This window comes from Bos indicus x Bos taurus, chromosome X (assembly GCF_003369695.1).
Source record: "Bos indicus x Bos taurus breed Angus x Brahman F1 hybrid chromosome X, Bos_hybrid_MaternalHap_v2.0, whole genome shotgun sequence".
In the NCBI taxonomy this organism is placed as follows: domain Eukaryota; kingdom Metazoa; phylum Chordata; class Mammalia; order Artiodactyla; family Bovidae; genus Bos; species Bos indicus x Bos taurus.
The window spans coordinates 67,473,584-67,488,816 of NC_040105.1; the positions used below are offsets into that span (position 1 = coordinate 67,473,584).

The 15,233-nt window shown below is 37.1% G+C and overlaps 1 long non-coding RNA gene across 25 annotated transcripts in view; it reads right to left on the reverse strand.

Annotated features, from left to right (window-relative positions):
- LOC113886947 overlaps positions 1–15,233 on the reverse strand; it is an 83,297-nt gene that overhangs the window by 51,918 nt on the left and 16,146 nt on the right. For 23 of the 25 annotated variants that reach the window (XR_003509588.1, XR_003509595.1, XR_003509603.1 and 20 more), the window contains exon 5: positions 7,446–7,528. The exons of 1 other annotated variant lie outside the window; for it this stretch is intronic. This is a non-coding gene — a long non-coding RNA (uncharacterized LOC113886947). Of the gene's footprint in view, positions 1–7,445; positions 7,529–8,193; positions 8,334–15,233 lie in introns of all 25 variants that reach the window. One more of the 25 variants, XR_003509594.1, reaches the window with a different exon arrangement.

A 15,233-nucleotide genomic window follows, 5' to 3' on the forward strand; every position in this document is an offset into this window, starting at 1 on the left:
TTAAAACTCTATCGTTAGCACTGGCTACACTGGAAGGGACCTATAGACCTTGAGAAGAAGTATAAGGTGGAACAAAGAATTACCTGAAACTGAACTGACCACACACTGCCCTCAACAGTGCCAGAGAAATCCCTAGATATATTTTACTATTATCATTTTTCAATTTTTTGAAAGTTATTTATTACTCCTTTAATTTTCATTTTTAAAACCTACTATTTAAAAAAAAGCAGATCCTATTTTTAAAGCAAATTTCATTTTTTCATATACCTTTTGTGATTTAAAAAAAAAATATTGTATTTTTGAGAGTCTAAACTCTACTCTAGATTTTTAATCTTAGTTTTTTGGTATTTCTTATCAATTCTGTACCCTTAAGAATCCAATTTTCTGTACCCATTTTTACTTAAGAGTGTGATTACTGGCTTGATTGTTCTCTCCCCTTTTGACTCTCCTTTTGCTCCCCCAGATCACCTCTATCTCCTTCCTCCCCCTTCTCTTCTCTACTTAACTCTGTGAATCTCTTTGGGTGTTGTGGGCTGTGGAGAAAACTTAGGGAACTGATCACAGGCTAGACTGATCTCTCTCCTTTTGACTCCCCCCCATCTCCTCCTGGTCACCTCTATCGCCTTCTTCTGTCTACTGTTCTCTATGGAACTCTGTGAAACTCTCTGAGTGTTCCAGACTGTGGAGAGCAAATTGGGAGTTGATTACTGGCTAGACTGCTCTCTCCCCTTTTGATTCCCCCTCTTCTCTTCCTGGTCACCTCTATCTCCCTCCTTCATCTTCTCTTCTTCATGTAACTCTGTGAACCTCTCTGGGTGGCCCTCACTGTGGAGAATCTTTTCACCATTAACCTAGATGTTTTATCATCAGTGCTTGATGGATGGAGAAGTCTTGAGGCTACTATAAGCATAAGACTGAAAGCCAGAGGCAGGAGGCCTAAATGCAAAACTTAAGAACACCAGAAAACTCCTGACTCCAGGGAGCATTAATCGACAAAAGCTCATCCAAAAGCCTCCATACCTATACTGAAAGCAAGCTCCACCCAAGAGCCAACAAGTTTAAGAGAAAGACATACCACACTAATTCTGCAACAAAACAGGAACATAACCCTGGGAACAAAAATACAGGCTGCGAAAAGTCACACCAAACCCATAGACACCTCAAAACTCACTATTGGACCTTTCATTGCACTCCAGAGAGAAGAGATCCAGCTCCACCCACCAGAACACTGGTGCAAGCTTCCCTAACCAGGAAACCTTGACAAGCCACACGTCCAACCCCACCCACAAGGAAGAATAAAGAGGAACCAAAAATTCTTCCACAATAAAGAGGAACCAAAAATTTCCAGCATACAGAAAGGCCACAGCAATCTAAACAAGATGAAAAGGCAGAGAAATATTCAGCAGGTAAAGGAACATGATAAAAACCCACCAAACCAAACAAAAAAGGAGGAAATAGGGAGTCCACCTGAAAAAGAATTCAGAATGACAAAGATGATCCAAAATTTTGAAAACAAAATGAAGTTACAGATAAATAGTCGGGGGACAAGAATTGAGAAGATGCAAGAAAAGTTTAACAAGGACCTAGAAGAAATAAAAAATAGTCAATCAATAATGAATAATGCAATAACTGAGATCAAAAGCACTCTAGAAGGAACCAACAGTAGAATAACTGAGGCAGAAGAAATATATATAAGTGAGGTGGAAGATAGAATGGTGGAAATAAATGAAGCAGAGAGGAAAAAAGAATTAAAAGAAACGAGAACAACCTCAGAGACCTCTGGGACAACATTAAACGCCCCAACATTAGAATCATAGGAGTCCCAGAAGAAGGCAAAAAGAAAGGGCATGAGAAAATACTTGAATGGTAGGACATACTTAAAGTGATGAAAGAGAAAAACCTACAACCCAGATTACTGTACCCAGCAAGGATCTTATTTAAATATGAAGAAGAAATTAAAACCTTTATGGACAAGCAAAAGCTCAGAGAATTCAGCACCACCAAACCAGCTCTTCAACGGATGCTAAAGGATCTTCTCTAGACAGGAAACACAGAAAGGGTGTATAAACTCGAACCCAAAACAACAAAGTAAATGGCAATGGGATCATACTTATCAATAATTACTTTAAATGTAAATGGGTTGAACGCCCCAATGAAAAAAGACAAAAGCTGGGTGAATGGATACAAAAACAAGACCCCTATATATACTGTCTACAAGAGACCCACCTCAAACCTAGGGATACACACAGACTGAAAGGGAAGACCTGGAAAAAGATATTTCACACAGATGGAGAACAAAAGGAAGCAGGAGTAGCAATACTCATATCAGATAAAATAGGCTTTGAAAAAAAGGCCATGAAAAAAAGACAAAGAAGGACACTACATAATCATCAAAGGATCAATCCAAGAAGAAGATTTAACAATTATAAATATATATGCACCAAACATAGGAGCACTGCAATATGTAAGGCAAATGCTAACAAATATGAAAGGGGAAATTAACAGTAACACAATAGTGGGAGACTTTCATACTCCACACACACCTATGGATAGATCAACTAAACAGAAAATTAGCAAGGAAACACAAACTTTAAATGATACAATGGACCAGTTAGACCTAATTGATATCTATAGGACATTTCACCCTAAAACAATGAATTTCATCTTTTTCTCAAGTACACACAGAACCTTCTCCAGGATAGATCATATCCTGAGCCAAAAATTTAGCCTTGGTAAATTCAAAAATATTGAAATCATCTCAAGCAGCTTTTCTGATCACAATGCGGTCAGATTAGATGTCCACTACAGAAAAAAAATTATTAAAAATACAAACATATGGAGGCTAAACAACACGCTTCTAAATAACCAACAAATCACAGAAATAATAAAAAATGAAATCAAAATATGCATAGAAACGAATGAAAATGAAAACACAACATCCCAAAACCTATGGGATTCAGCAAAAGTGGTGCTAATGGGAAGGTTCATAGCAATGCAAGCCTACCTCAAGAAACAGGAGAGAAATCAAATAAATAACCTAACTCTACACCTAAAGCAACTAGAAAAGGATGAAACGAAGAACCCCAGGGTTAGTAGAAGGAAAGAAATCACAAAAATTAGGGCAGAAATAAATGCAAAAGAAACAAAGAGACCATAGCAAAAATCAACAAAGCTAAAAGCTCATTCTTCGAGAAAATAAACAAAATAGACAAACCATTGGCCAGACTCATCAATAAACAAAGGGAGAAGAATCAAATCAAGAAAATTATAAATGAAAATGGAGAAATCACAACAGACATCACAGAAATACAAAGGATCAAAAGAGACTACTATCAGCCACTATATGCCATTAAAATGGACAACTTGAAAGAAATGGACAAATTCTTAGAAAAGTACAACTTTCCAAAACTGAACCAGGAAGAAATAGAAAATCTTAACAGACCCATCACAAGCACGGAAATTGAAACCATAATCAGAAATCTTCCCAAAACCAATACAATATTGTAAAGTTAAATAAAATAAAATTAAAAAAAAAAAAAAAAATCTTCCAACAAACAAAAGCCCAGGACCGGATGGCTTCACAGCTGAATTCTACCAAAAATTTAGAGATGAGCTAACACCTATCCCACTCAAACGCTTCCAGAAAATTGCAGAGGAAGGTAAACTTCTAAACTCATTCTATGAGGCCACCATCACCCTATACCAAAACCTGACAAAGATGCCACAAAAAAAGAAAACTACAGGCCAATATCACTGATGAACATAGATGTAAAAATCCTTAACAAAATTCTAGCAAACAGAATCCAACAACATATTAAAAAGATCATACACCATGACCAAGTGGGCTTTATCCCAGGGATGCAAGGATTCTTCAGTATATACAATGCAAAAATATACAATGGAGAAAAGACAATCTCTTTAACAAGTGGAGCTGGGAAAACTGGTCAACCACTGGTAAAAGAATGAAACTAGAACACTTTCTAACACCATACACAAAAATAAACTCAAAATGGATTAAAGATCTAAATGTAAGAGCAGAAACTAAAACTCCTAGAGGAAAACATAGGCAAAAGACTCTGACATAAATCATAGCAGGATCCTCTATGACCCACCTCCAAGAGTAATGGAAATAAAAGAAAAAGTAAACAAATGGGACCTAATTAAACTTAAAAGCTTTTGCACAATGAAGGAAACTATAAGTAAGGTGAAAAGACAGCCTTCAGAATGGGAGAAAATAATAGCAAATGAAGCAAGTGACAAAGAATTAATCTCAAAAATATACAAGCAGCTCCTGAAGCTGAATTCCAGAAAATAAACAACCCAATCAAGAAATGGGCCAAAGAACTAAACAGACATTTCTCCAAAGAAAACATACAGATGGCTAACAAACACATGAAAAGATGCTCAACATCACTCATTATCAGAGAAATGCAAATTAAAACCACAGTGAGGTACCATCACATGCCAGTCAGAATGGCTGCTATTAATAAGTCTACAAACAATAAATACTGGAGAGGGTACAGAGAAAAAGGAACCCTCTTACACTGTTGGTGGGAATGCAAACTAGTACAGCCACTATGGAGAACAGTGTGGAGATTCCTTAAAAAACTGGAAATAGAACTGCCATACGACCCAGCAATCCCACTGCTTGGCATACACACCAAGGAAACCAGAATTGAAATAGACACGTGTATCCCAATGTTCATAACAGCACTGTTTACAATAGCCAGGACATGCAAGCAACTTAGATGTCCATCAGCAGACAAATGGATAAGAAAGCAGTGGTACATACAAGCAATGGAATATTACTCAGCTATTAAAAAGAATACATTTGAATCAGTTCTAATGAGGTGGATGAAACTAGAGCCTATTATACAGATTGACGTAAGTCAGAAAGTAAAACACCAATATGGTATATTAATGCATATATATGGAATTTAGAAAGATGGTAATGACGACCCTATAATGCGAGACAGCAAAAGAGACACAGATGTAGAAAACAGACTGTTGGACTCTGTGGGAGAAGGTGAGAGTGGGATGATTTGAGAGAATAGCATTGAAGCATGTATATTATAATATGTGAAATAGAGCACCAGTCCAGGTTCGATGCATGAGGCAGGGTGCTCAGAGCTGGTGCGCTGGGATGACCCTGAGGGATAGGATGGGGAGGGAGGTGGGAGGGAGGGTCGGGATGGGGAACACACATATACCCATGTCTGATTCATGTGAATGTGTGGCAAAAACCACAATACTGTAAAGTAATTAGCCTCCAATTAAAATAAAAAAAATAAATAAATAAAATACAAGTAAGCTTAAGTCACCCTTTGACATAACCTAAAACACTCATCAAAAAATTTTACATGTCCCAAAGAGAACAGAAATCATATATTTAAACTCACTCTTATCGGGCCCTCTTTCTTCCCTTAAGCTGAGTCTGAATGTGATCAATTATTGAATGCTCTAATTTTGATCTATTATTATAGATTCAGCCCAAGTACACAGAAAAGAGTTAACATAGCAGGCCTAAAACTACTAAAGGGAAAGCAGTCTTCAGGAAACTACTCAGAATGGCCTGCTTGCATGGCTGGCCCTTGGGTGGCACCAGGAAACTTTACTGGTAAACAGTTCCCTACACGGATAGCAAACTTTCCCTAACTGATAAGGGTGGCTCACTATGCCTAAATTGCTTATAAAAATAATGTGGATCACAGTGAATATTTACTTTCCTTCTGGAAGTCTGGAATTTTGGTACATGCTAATCAGAAAGGGCCTACATGACCAGCACACAATAAAAGCCTTGGTTGCTGAGTTGCATAACAGGCTTCCCTGGCAGAAACACTGCACACATGTTACTGTGCTTCTATTGCTGGGGATGCTCTGTGTGACTGCTCAGGGGAGGGAGAAAGCAGAGGGAAGCCTGCATAGGACTTCTCCATAAAATTCCTTATGCTAATTTTAGAAAGGCTACATATCCTTACTATCTTAGCCATAACCTTATGCTGAATCCTGTGATCTAGTGACTCCCAACACATCATCCATTTTTTGATATTAAGTAGCCAAATCATACAGGCCACCTGTGTTTTCCTTGATGTTTCAAAATGCATTTTACAACCAAGATTAAATATATTTACATTTTAACAAGTAGATTTTTTGGTTATAATTAAATCACTGGATTAGAACTATCAATAAATGAGGCTACATCTATCATATAACTTACAACTTAGTAACTATTTCTGACTTAGAACAAAATGTCAAGCTGGTGTTTAAGCAAAATAATGCACTTTCCCAGCTAGGCAGGTTTGTCTTGTTTTGTTTTTGAGAGGGCTACCCTAAAAGAAAAAAAAAAAAGTATATTTGTTTCCTAAACTTGTTCCCAGTGAGACACTCTTCTTCTTAGTGATAGTTCTTTTTAGATATTAAATTGTTATTTGCAGTTAAAATATCTTATATCCAACTTTCAGTTAATGACATTACTATCAAGTTCCAGGCTACTAAAAGCAGGTATGCATACTTTTCAATTACAAATATTTCATGTAATCCTCTCTAGTTGTGAGAGAGTTAACTGAGACTGGTTGATAGGGAGTCAAGGCCCCTTTAAGGAGGAGGTGAACATTCTTTTTCACAATTTTTTTCCTTAGTCATGTAGGAGATGCTTCTTTTAAGCCCCTGAACAGGTATTGCAACAGGTACTGCAACAATATATCTCGCTTGAGACCTGGTCTTTCTTTAGGTCTGGAACTAATGATTACACAGCACAATAATACAGCTTACTCATGGCTATGCCTTTCTCAGACTCTATGTTAGTGATTGTAATTGTAAAAAATCTTGCCTGGGAACCTGTTTCTTAAGACTTGTACCCCTGATTATACATCAACAGTGTATCTTTCCTGGAACCATCCTCCCTGGCTAATCTTGTATGGAAGTTATCTCAGGATGTATGCCTTGGGAAAGGGTGTGGTGGAACTCTTACAATCTTGAGGTATTCTTTGTATATATTCTCAGCAGCTAGTTGAGAAGTATATAATGCCCTGCTTAAACTAGTGAGGGTGGGTACTCTCCTACCCACTTCTGGTGCCTTTCGCTGGAGGCTTTCTCTATCACTGTTACTTTAATAAAACTGTTGCACCAAGCTCTGAGTGACTGAGACCCCCATCTTTGGTCCCAGAGTGAATTCCTCTCCTTTGGAGACCACGAACTTCAGCACTGTTCACCGTAAGCTATCAGCTGAATGACTTCAACAAGGGTAAAAATCCTTTGGTGGCCCACTGTAGCCAACCTCCAGCAATTGTGCCTCAGGAACAAGACAAAGCATATACATGCTGCTATATCTGAATTGACTAAAGTAATTCTCTAGGTACAATTAGAAAATGAGGGAGTTTCTCCTAACAAGCTTTGACCACTGATTTTTACCATATTCTCCAATACTTCTCCAAATGCATACTTACGTTCATGCCTGCTGCCAGGGACATGTCGACACTCAGTCTTTTGTCATGCTCTTTTCCATGGAAAGAAACCAGGCTTAAGGGCCCTGAAAGAATCCATTGCAACTTCTGTGACTAAAAATTATGCTTGTTAAGGAAACAATGAGTCAACTGTACAAAGATAAATTACAAGGATAATCATCATAGCCAACATATAATGAGAGGTAAATAATCTTCAACATGCCAATTTAATTTACTACAAGAAACATACCCATCTATCTAACCAGGATATTTATTTCCAAACAAGGAGCATATTCTTTGTTAGTAGCCAAATTACAATCATGAAATTGTTTAATCAAGACAGAATCTGAACAGGAGGCATAATTAGAGAAAATATGTGCTCAATAACATCAAAGACATTCATGTCTATACTCCAAAAATTTAACAGTGATTTTAGTTGAATGATGGGATTACAGCTTATCTTAACTGCATTCTTTATATCCTTGTATTATCTGAATTGGTTATAAAATAATAGTACCTCTCTATATTATAACCAGGAAAAAAAAGTACTTCCATTTTGAAATAAGCTAGGAAAAATAACCAGCTATTAAAATTAATAGAAAATTGTGGCTACATATGGCATAAAATTCCTAAGGAATAACATAACAAATATTGGAGGGAATCTATGTGATGAAAATTATGATTATTAGGACATAAAAAAAACTTGACTAGATGTCTCTAGAAGAACTGTTACAAGCATGTTAATTCTTACCAAATGAATTTATAAATCAGATGCTATTTACAATAACTATTCTTAAGTGAGTTTATTTTTTTTTAAATGAAGCAGAATTTTACAAAGTAATTCTTAAATTCAAGTTAATGATGAATTGGAGATCAGCAGCTAAGTAGACACTGCAAAAGAATAAAACAAGATTTGCTATGAACAAGGAAGGAACAGAACAGGGGTCAGCAAACTATAGCCAATGGGTCAAACCTGGCTGCAGACAAATTTTGCATTTGCTGTCTCTGATTGATTCCCTGAGTGAATAGCTATAACAGACTGTGTGGCCCACAAGCCTCATATATTTGCTATTTGGAATTTTACAGAAAATTTTACTCTTGCAATAGGTACTTTAACTTTGCTGTCATGTCCATAGACTCTTCTCTAAGAGCTTCTAAGGGAGTGCACGAAGGCCAAGAGAAGGCTAATTTACAAGGTAAATACAATGCATGAATACCCACAAGTACAGAAGCTGGAAGGTAGAAAAATAAAGGTTGAGAAGTCAGTGAATAGCAAAAGAAGTATGAACAATAATAAGGGACTTTAAAAATACTGATGCCCAAGGCAACTAAATCACAGTGTTCTACCCTGGTTTATTTTTAAAGTTCCTCAGTTGATTCTAATGTACAGCTCTGATAGAGAAGCACTGACCTAGGAGGAATAGCAAATGCAGAGTAGCTGAGTGATGTCAATGATGTAGCACAAGAGTAATGAACCAAACCTTAATGAATGAACTTTAACCTGCTGTTAAGGTTCGAATCCAGAGATGTTTGAATCCAGTTCCCATAATCAATGTTGTTCCTATATTTAAATTTCCATTAAAGCCCCATATTCCACATTGTTCAACGTATTTATATACAATAAACCCCTGTTAATGAGATAGGCTAAGTGATTTTTCATTTCTTGAGACAAAAAGAGCCAATATAGTTCAGAAATTTGTATCAGAAATACAGTCGCATGAAACAGACCCCCAGCAGAAATATAAAACATTTGAAATTGTTAGAATATGACAGTAAAGTGAAAAATCATACACAATTCCCTCAAGACACCAGGATTCAATGTCTTTTAGAAGTCCAGGTTATGCTGTACCAAAGCCACTAATCAGACAATTGCCTTTGTGACTCATATATATACCCACTTAGGGTGAAGCACTGAGGCAATTGGTAGTGGCTGTATAATAGCAACTACAAAAAATAAGGAAAGTAGGGTTTGACAGTTTTTTCTCTTCTGACAATGATGTGCAAATTCCGATATAACCATAAGGTGCTGACCCTGGAAAGCATGACTGTATCTGTTATAGCTAGACATGGTGCTCAGTTACCATTCTAATAGGCATAGAATAACATGGATTAGATCATAGTTTACTAAGTTTGAGAACCATTGGACTAAATGTGTCCAGTGTTCAGGCTCTTACAAATATACTCTCACATCCTTCTAAACACCACCACCCTATCTATTGTCACAGCTGTAGCATAGCCCTAATGACCAGCTGTTGTTTCACATTATCTAGTGTTACATCCTCTCCACTGAGCACAGTTGATGGGACCAATCCATACATTGCCAACAGCTTATGACATGCCTAAACATGAAAAGGCACTGCACAAATAAAAACAAACTAGGCCAATTACATTCTCACTCTTTGGAATTTAAGTAGAAACAATGAAAACTAGGTCATTACCAGTGAAAGCTGAAGCTGAAAGCCTCATCAAAGTAGGGTAGTGGCAAAGTCATTCAGGAGGAAGAAAAAAAATAGTAGAGAATAGAATGTAGAATAGGAGATCAAACAGCTGATTTAATTCAAGTCAACAGCACAATGGAAAAGGTCTACAAACTCAATGTGCTTAAGTGCCTAGAGCCACCACAGATATAATTTGATGCCACATTATTGTAAGATTCCTATGAAATCTCTATCTTCCTTACTGTGGATATCTTACTGTGTATCTATATGTTAAATGTCTATATCTTGAGCTAAACCTGTGTCTTTCTTAAAAACTATTTTCAATGTGAAGTTTTTAATGATGTTATAAAATGAAAAATGGATTTAAGTTCTTATTTTTGCAAAAGACTACATATTCTTTAATCTATCTTCTTCATGTACGCAAACATTTTTCTTCCCACAGTACAATGTGTCTGCCATGTTTATGTACAATTTAGAATGGTACCTGGAACTTGGTAAGAACTCTGTTAGTTGTTACCTTTATCAGTATGAAAACTAAATAGTCAAAAGTCCATAGAGTTAAATAATTGAAAAATTGACCACCTTCTGCACCCTGTAATACACACTCACCTAAAATACAATTGCTTGAAATACATAAAATAGTATATCATGTGAGTATATGATTAAAAGAAAGCTTTTGGGGCACTGGATATCTGTCAGTGTATGTGTTTATGAATAAAGGGGAGGTGGCACTCGTAGGTGCTAGGTCTTATTTCTTGAAACCAGAAATCCTATGTAATTTAGAAAATAATGTAGAGTTGGGATACATAACCAGAACTTTGGCAGGAAGTAAAATATTTAGACCTGGTTATTACTTGGTGGTGGGGCAGAGAATAGACAGACCCACTACAACTGAGGCTAGAATGTTAAGGGCCTACAGGAACTCAGTTATTGTCACAGGACCACACATCCAATGAAGTTAGGTTTTGGTACAATCACAACAGAGAAAACTAAAGAGGTCAAAAAGATCACAGATAGGTGGATAATTCTAAAATTGGCAGGGAAATTTCTAAAGTGGCCTCATGATATCACTTCAGACTGTAGCATTTGGCTAGACTTACTCTCCAACATTTCTGCTTAAGTAAGAGCTGGAAAAGTATAAACATAAGTATCTTTAGAAACGAGAAAATGAGATGAGGGTCACATGTGTTTAGTGGTCCAAGATATAGAAATGCAATACAATCACACCTGAATCAAGTGGTGGCTACGCTCAGTCTCATCCAAGGCAACCTGTTCCACTCACAGAGCTCTGGAGATGAGGCAGTCTCAGAGAGCAATGAATTTTAGTATATGACCTATCCTGTCATCCAGAGCAGAATGTACCAGGTGTGAGACACACTACCCAAGTGCTGTGTCATTACATGACTCAAAACCTGACTACCTAACCAGGGGTGAGTTAAGTCACTTAAATCCTTGCATTGAGGAATAAACTTTGTGAAATGCAAAAAGAGTGAAGCAGAAGGAGCTGAATATTAAATGACAGTGCTGGGAAACATGAGGTACAGCCAAGGATACTGGTGCAATAAGCAAAGTTTAGTAATGAATAACTGAAAATTTATGAGGAAGCAGAATACAAATAAATCTAGGAAGTAAACTAAAGCTCGATAATGAAGAAGGCAAAAAAGCAGAGAAAAGGAGGAATTATTTCATTTTCTTTAGTTTTTAATTTTCTTATTCAAATACAGGATTTTCTTTATTTGGACTCCTATGAAACTTTTGTCTACCTTATAACTTGGCCACGCATAGTCATGGGTGGTCCAAATTGCCTCACTGACCCAAGAGAGGTCTGTTTCTTGAAAATGAAAGAGGCTACAATACCAGAAATTGCTAACAGGATTCCAGCCATAACTGAAGCTCCCCAAAAATGTGAGTCTGCTGGAACTGGTTAGTGTCACAGTAGGAGATAAGGAAGTGAGAATTCCGCCAACCCCCCCCTATATTAGAATAGAATGATAATAGCCACTCTGGAGTTCATCTCCAGAACTATAAGTGGAAACTCTACATGATAAAGCTGCTAATTAGGCATTTAAAACCATCAAAGATGAGGCTGTGAGGGATCTGGGAACTGCTAACTGTTGCAATAGAGTAACTTCCAAGTTTCTCTTTAATGGCCAGGTGGTAAATATTTTAGGTTTTGCAAGCCATATGGTCTATGTTACAACTACTTTGCCACTGTAGCATAAAAGCAGAGACAATACATAAATGAATATGTGGCCATTTTCCAATAAAACTAAAATCTGAATTGTGTATAATTTTCATACATTATAACGTGTTATTCTCCTTTTGAATTTTTTCAACTGTTAAAAAATGTAAACACCATTTGTCACTCATAGGCTGTAAAAGAAAAAAAAAACAAAACAAGTAGTGGGCCCATAGGCCATAGTTTTGCTGACTCTTAATATATGGAAATGGAAGGTTGTAACAAAGATGGTCATGCAGGTATTTTTTAACCTGAAAGATTATATTTAACATACTCAAGGATACTCTAATGACAGCAAACTTTCTGTTTAATGGACTACTCCTGTTCTTTTTTTAAACTATCTTAACCATTTTTAAGTGTATAGTTCAATAGCATTAAGTATATTCATACTGTTGAGCAACAAATCTCTGTATCTTTTTCATCTTGCAAAATTCAAACTTTATACCTGTGAAACAACTCCTCATTTCCCCCATCCCCTCAGCTCCTGGCAACCATCAGATATTTAAGAAACACTGTGCCAAAGGAGATCTGTCTATAGAAGGGATTTAGCTCAGAGGATGCCAGCTTGCTCACACTATTCCATGCAGTGCCTTATAAAGTTGTCTAATCTACACTAAGAAACACAATTACATTGGATCAAAGATACACATACATACAAACATATAGCTGGAACAAAAATTTCACAAAATACTTACCCTTTGCCAGATGGAGGATAATATTTTTTTCATTTTTAAATTCTATCTTCATCTATTCTTTCCTAATCTATTCTAATCTATACAATTCCGTTTAAAACTATGGCCTAGTTTTAATAGTACCCAAGGAAAACTGTTAACCACAAGCCAAACTAACACACTCATGTTTTACACCATATGGGAAAAAGGTAACACCTCAAACAAATCAAAATTATAAAGAAGCAGAAGCTGTGGGGTTATAAAAACATTTATTTATAAACACACTGTGTTGGCCTGCAGCATTTAAACAAATTTAAACTAATGGCTCAAACTCAGGCTCCTTGTGGAAATTATGTCAATATTGGGCTGCATTTTTACTGGGCAAAAATCAACAGGAGCCAAGGAGCCAACCCATGACTGGATTGCCTTCTAATTTTAGAGCAATTAAATGACTTTCATCCTTTGGCATGAAAGGTTCATGTTCCAGTGGACCATAAACCCAAACATTCCCCCTTAGAAGCATCAAATGCTCTTTACCATTGAATTTGAACTCTTTTCTTCTTTTAAGAGAATTCTCTGTTCCATTGTCTATCAAAAGCAGATCAATAGAACAAAAACCAAAACAAAACAAAAAGCAAAGTTTCAAGAAATTAAATATCAAAACCATCTTATACATTTATTCCCAGGTGGAATAAATGTCCCAGGTGACCTTGCATGCATTTGCAATTGCAACCCCTGAAACCAAGGATGGAAACTAGAAGAAATGAAGCAAAGTAAAAGAAACAGAGACTAAGTGCATTAATTATACTAACTGCAACTGCAGAACACAAAAGTAAAGACCCAAAAACTCCTGCTGCTGGTACATAAATATCTAACTAAAATGGGATAAGTCAGGCCTGGTACACTTATAAGGGCTTCCATTATAGCTCAGCTGGTAAAGAATCTGCCTGCAATACGGGAGACCTGGGTTCCATCTCTGTGTCAGAAAGACCCCCTGGAGAAGGAGATGGCAACCCACTCCAGTATTCTTGCCTAGAGAATCCCATGGACAGAGGAGCTTGGTGGGCTACAGTCCATGGGGTGGCAAAGAGTTGGACATGGCTAAGTGAGTTAACACACACATTTGTATTCTTAGGAATTAGAACTGGGCTATCAAAAGTACTAATAGTTAGCTATGTGAACTGAAGCTGAAAGGATAGATAGCAAGCCAACACAATGAAGACAGGTGAGGCTTCAAGGGCCAAAAGCAAGCAAAACTTATGGCAAGGTAAAGCCCTCACAACTTTAGAAATCAACTATAAGCTAACAAAAATAAATACAGTATACAATTCTTTGTGGGGGTGGGGGGGCGGGGAGATGAAGCTCTAAGTAAGCAGAATCTATGAATAAGCTAAAAATATGAGGTAGAGAAAAAAGTAAAACAAAGTGAATTGGCATGTGATAGGCATGACATTTCCACATAGAAATCAATAGGGGGAATGTCCTAGACCTGCCAAATAACAACTGCCTCTACAGTCTCAGGAAACTTAACCCACAGACAGATTCACAATTTAATGACAACTGGGCAGCACAGAGAACAAGAGCACAAACAGATAGTTTGCAGAGAGAAAGATGATATAGAATGGAGGTCACATCTACAGAGACTGCACAAGCTCAAGTTATAAATGAGAAAAAGAAAAAAAAAAAAACCCTAAGTATTCAGTAGCTTAGTAAGCAGAGACATTACTTTGCCAACAAAGGTCCATCTAGTCAAAACTATGATTTTTCCAGTAGTCATTTATGGATGTGAGAGTTGGTCTAGAAAGAAAGCTGAGTGCTGAAGAATTGATACTTTTGAACTATGGTGTTAGAGAAGACTCTTGAGAGTCCCTTGGACTGCAAAGAGATCCAACCAGTCCATCCTAAAGGAAATCAGTCCTGAATATTCATTGGAAGGACGTATGTTGAAGCTGAAACTCCAATACTTTGGCCACCTGATGTGAAGAGCTGACTCATTGGAAAAGACCCTGAGGCGGGAAAGATTGAGGGCAGGAGGAGAAGGGGACGACAGAGCATGAAATGGTTGGATGGCATCACTGACTCGATGGGCATGAGTTTAAGCAAGCTCTGGGAGTTGGTGATAGACAGGTAAGCCTGGCATGCTGCAGTCCATGGGGTTGCAAAGAGCTGGACATGACTGAGCAACTGAACTGAACTGATTCAGTAGCTAGGAGGCAGAGGAAACCAGAGTACAGAGTACTGAGGAAATCAGATGGAAGTAGAAATAAGATGACATGCAGAAAATCAGAGAAATAAACTGAATCACATTAATAATACCACAATGGAGTCGAGTTCTGTAAACTTCTTAAACTGATCCAAATGAGCCCATTTCTTACAAAAAATTTTGGATTGCAAAGAATAAACCCTGAAAAGGAATATAATGTGGAGTTGGTTATTTTGAAGC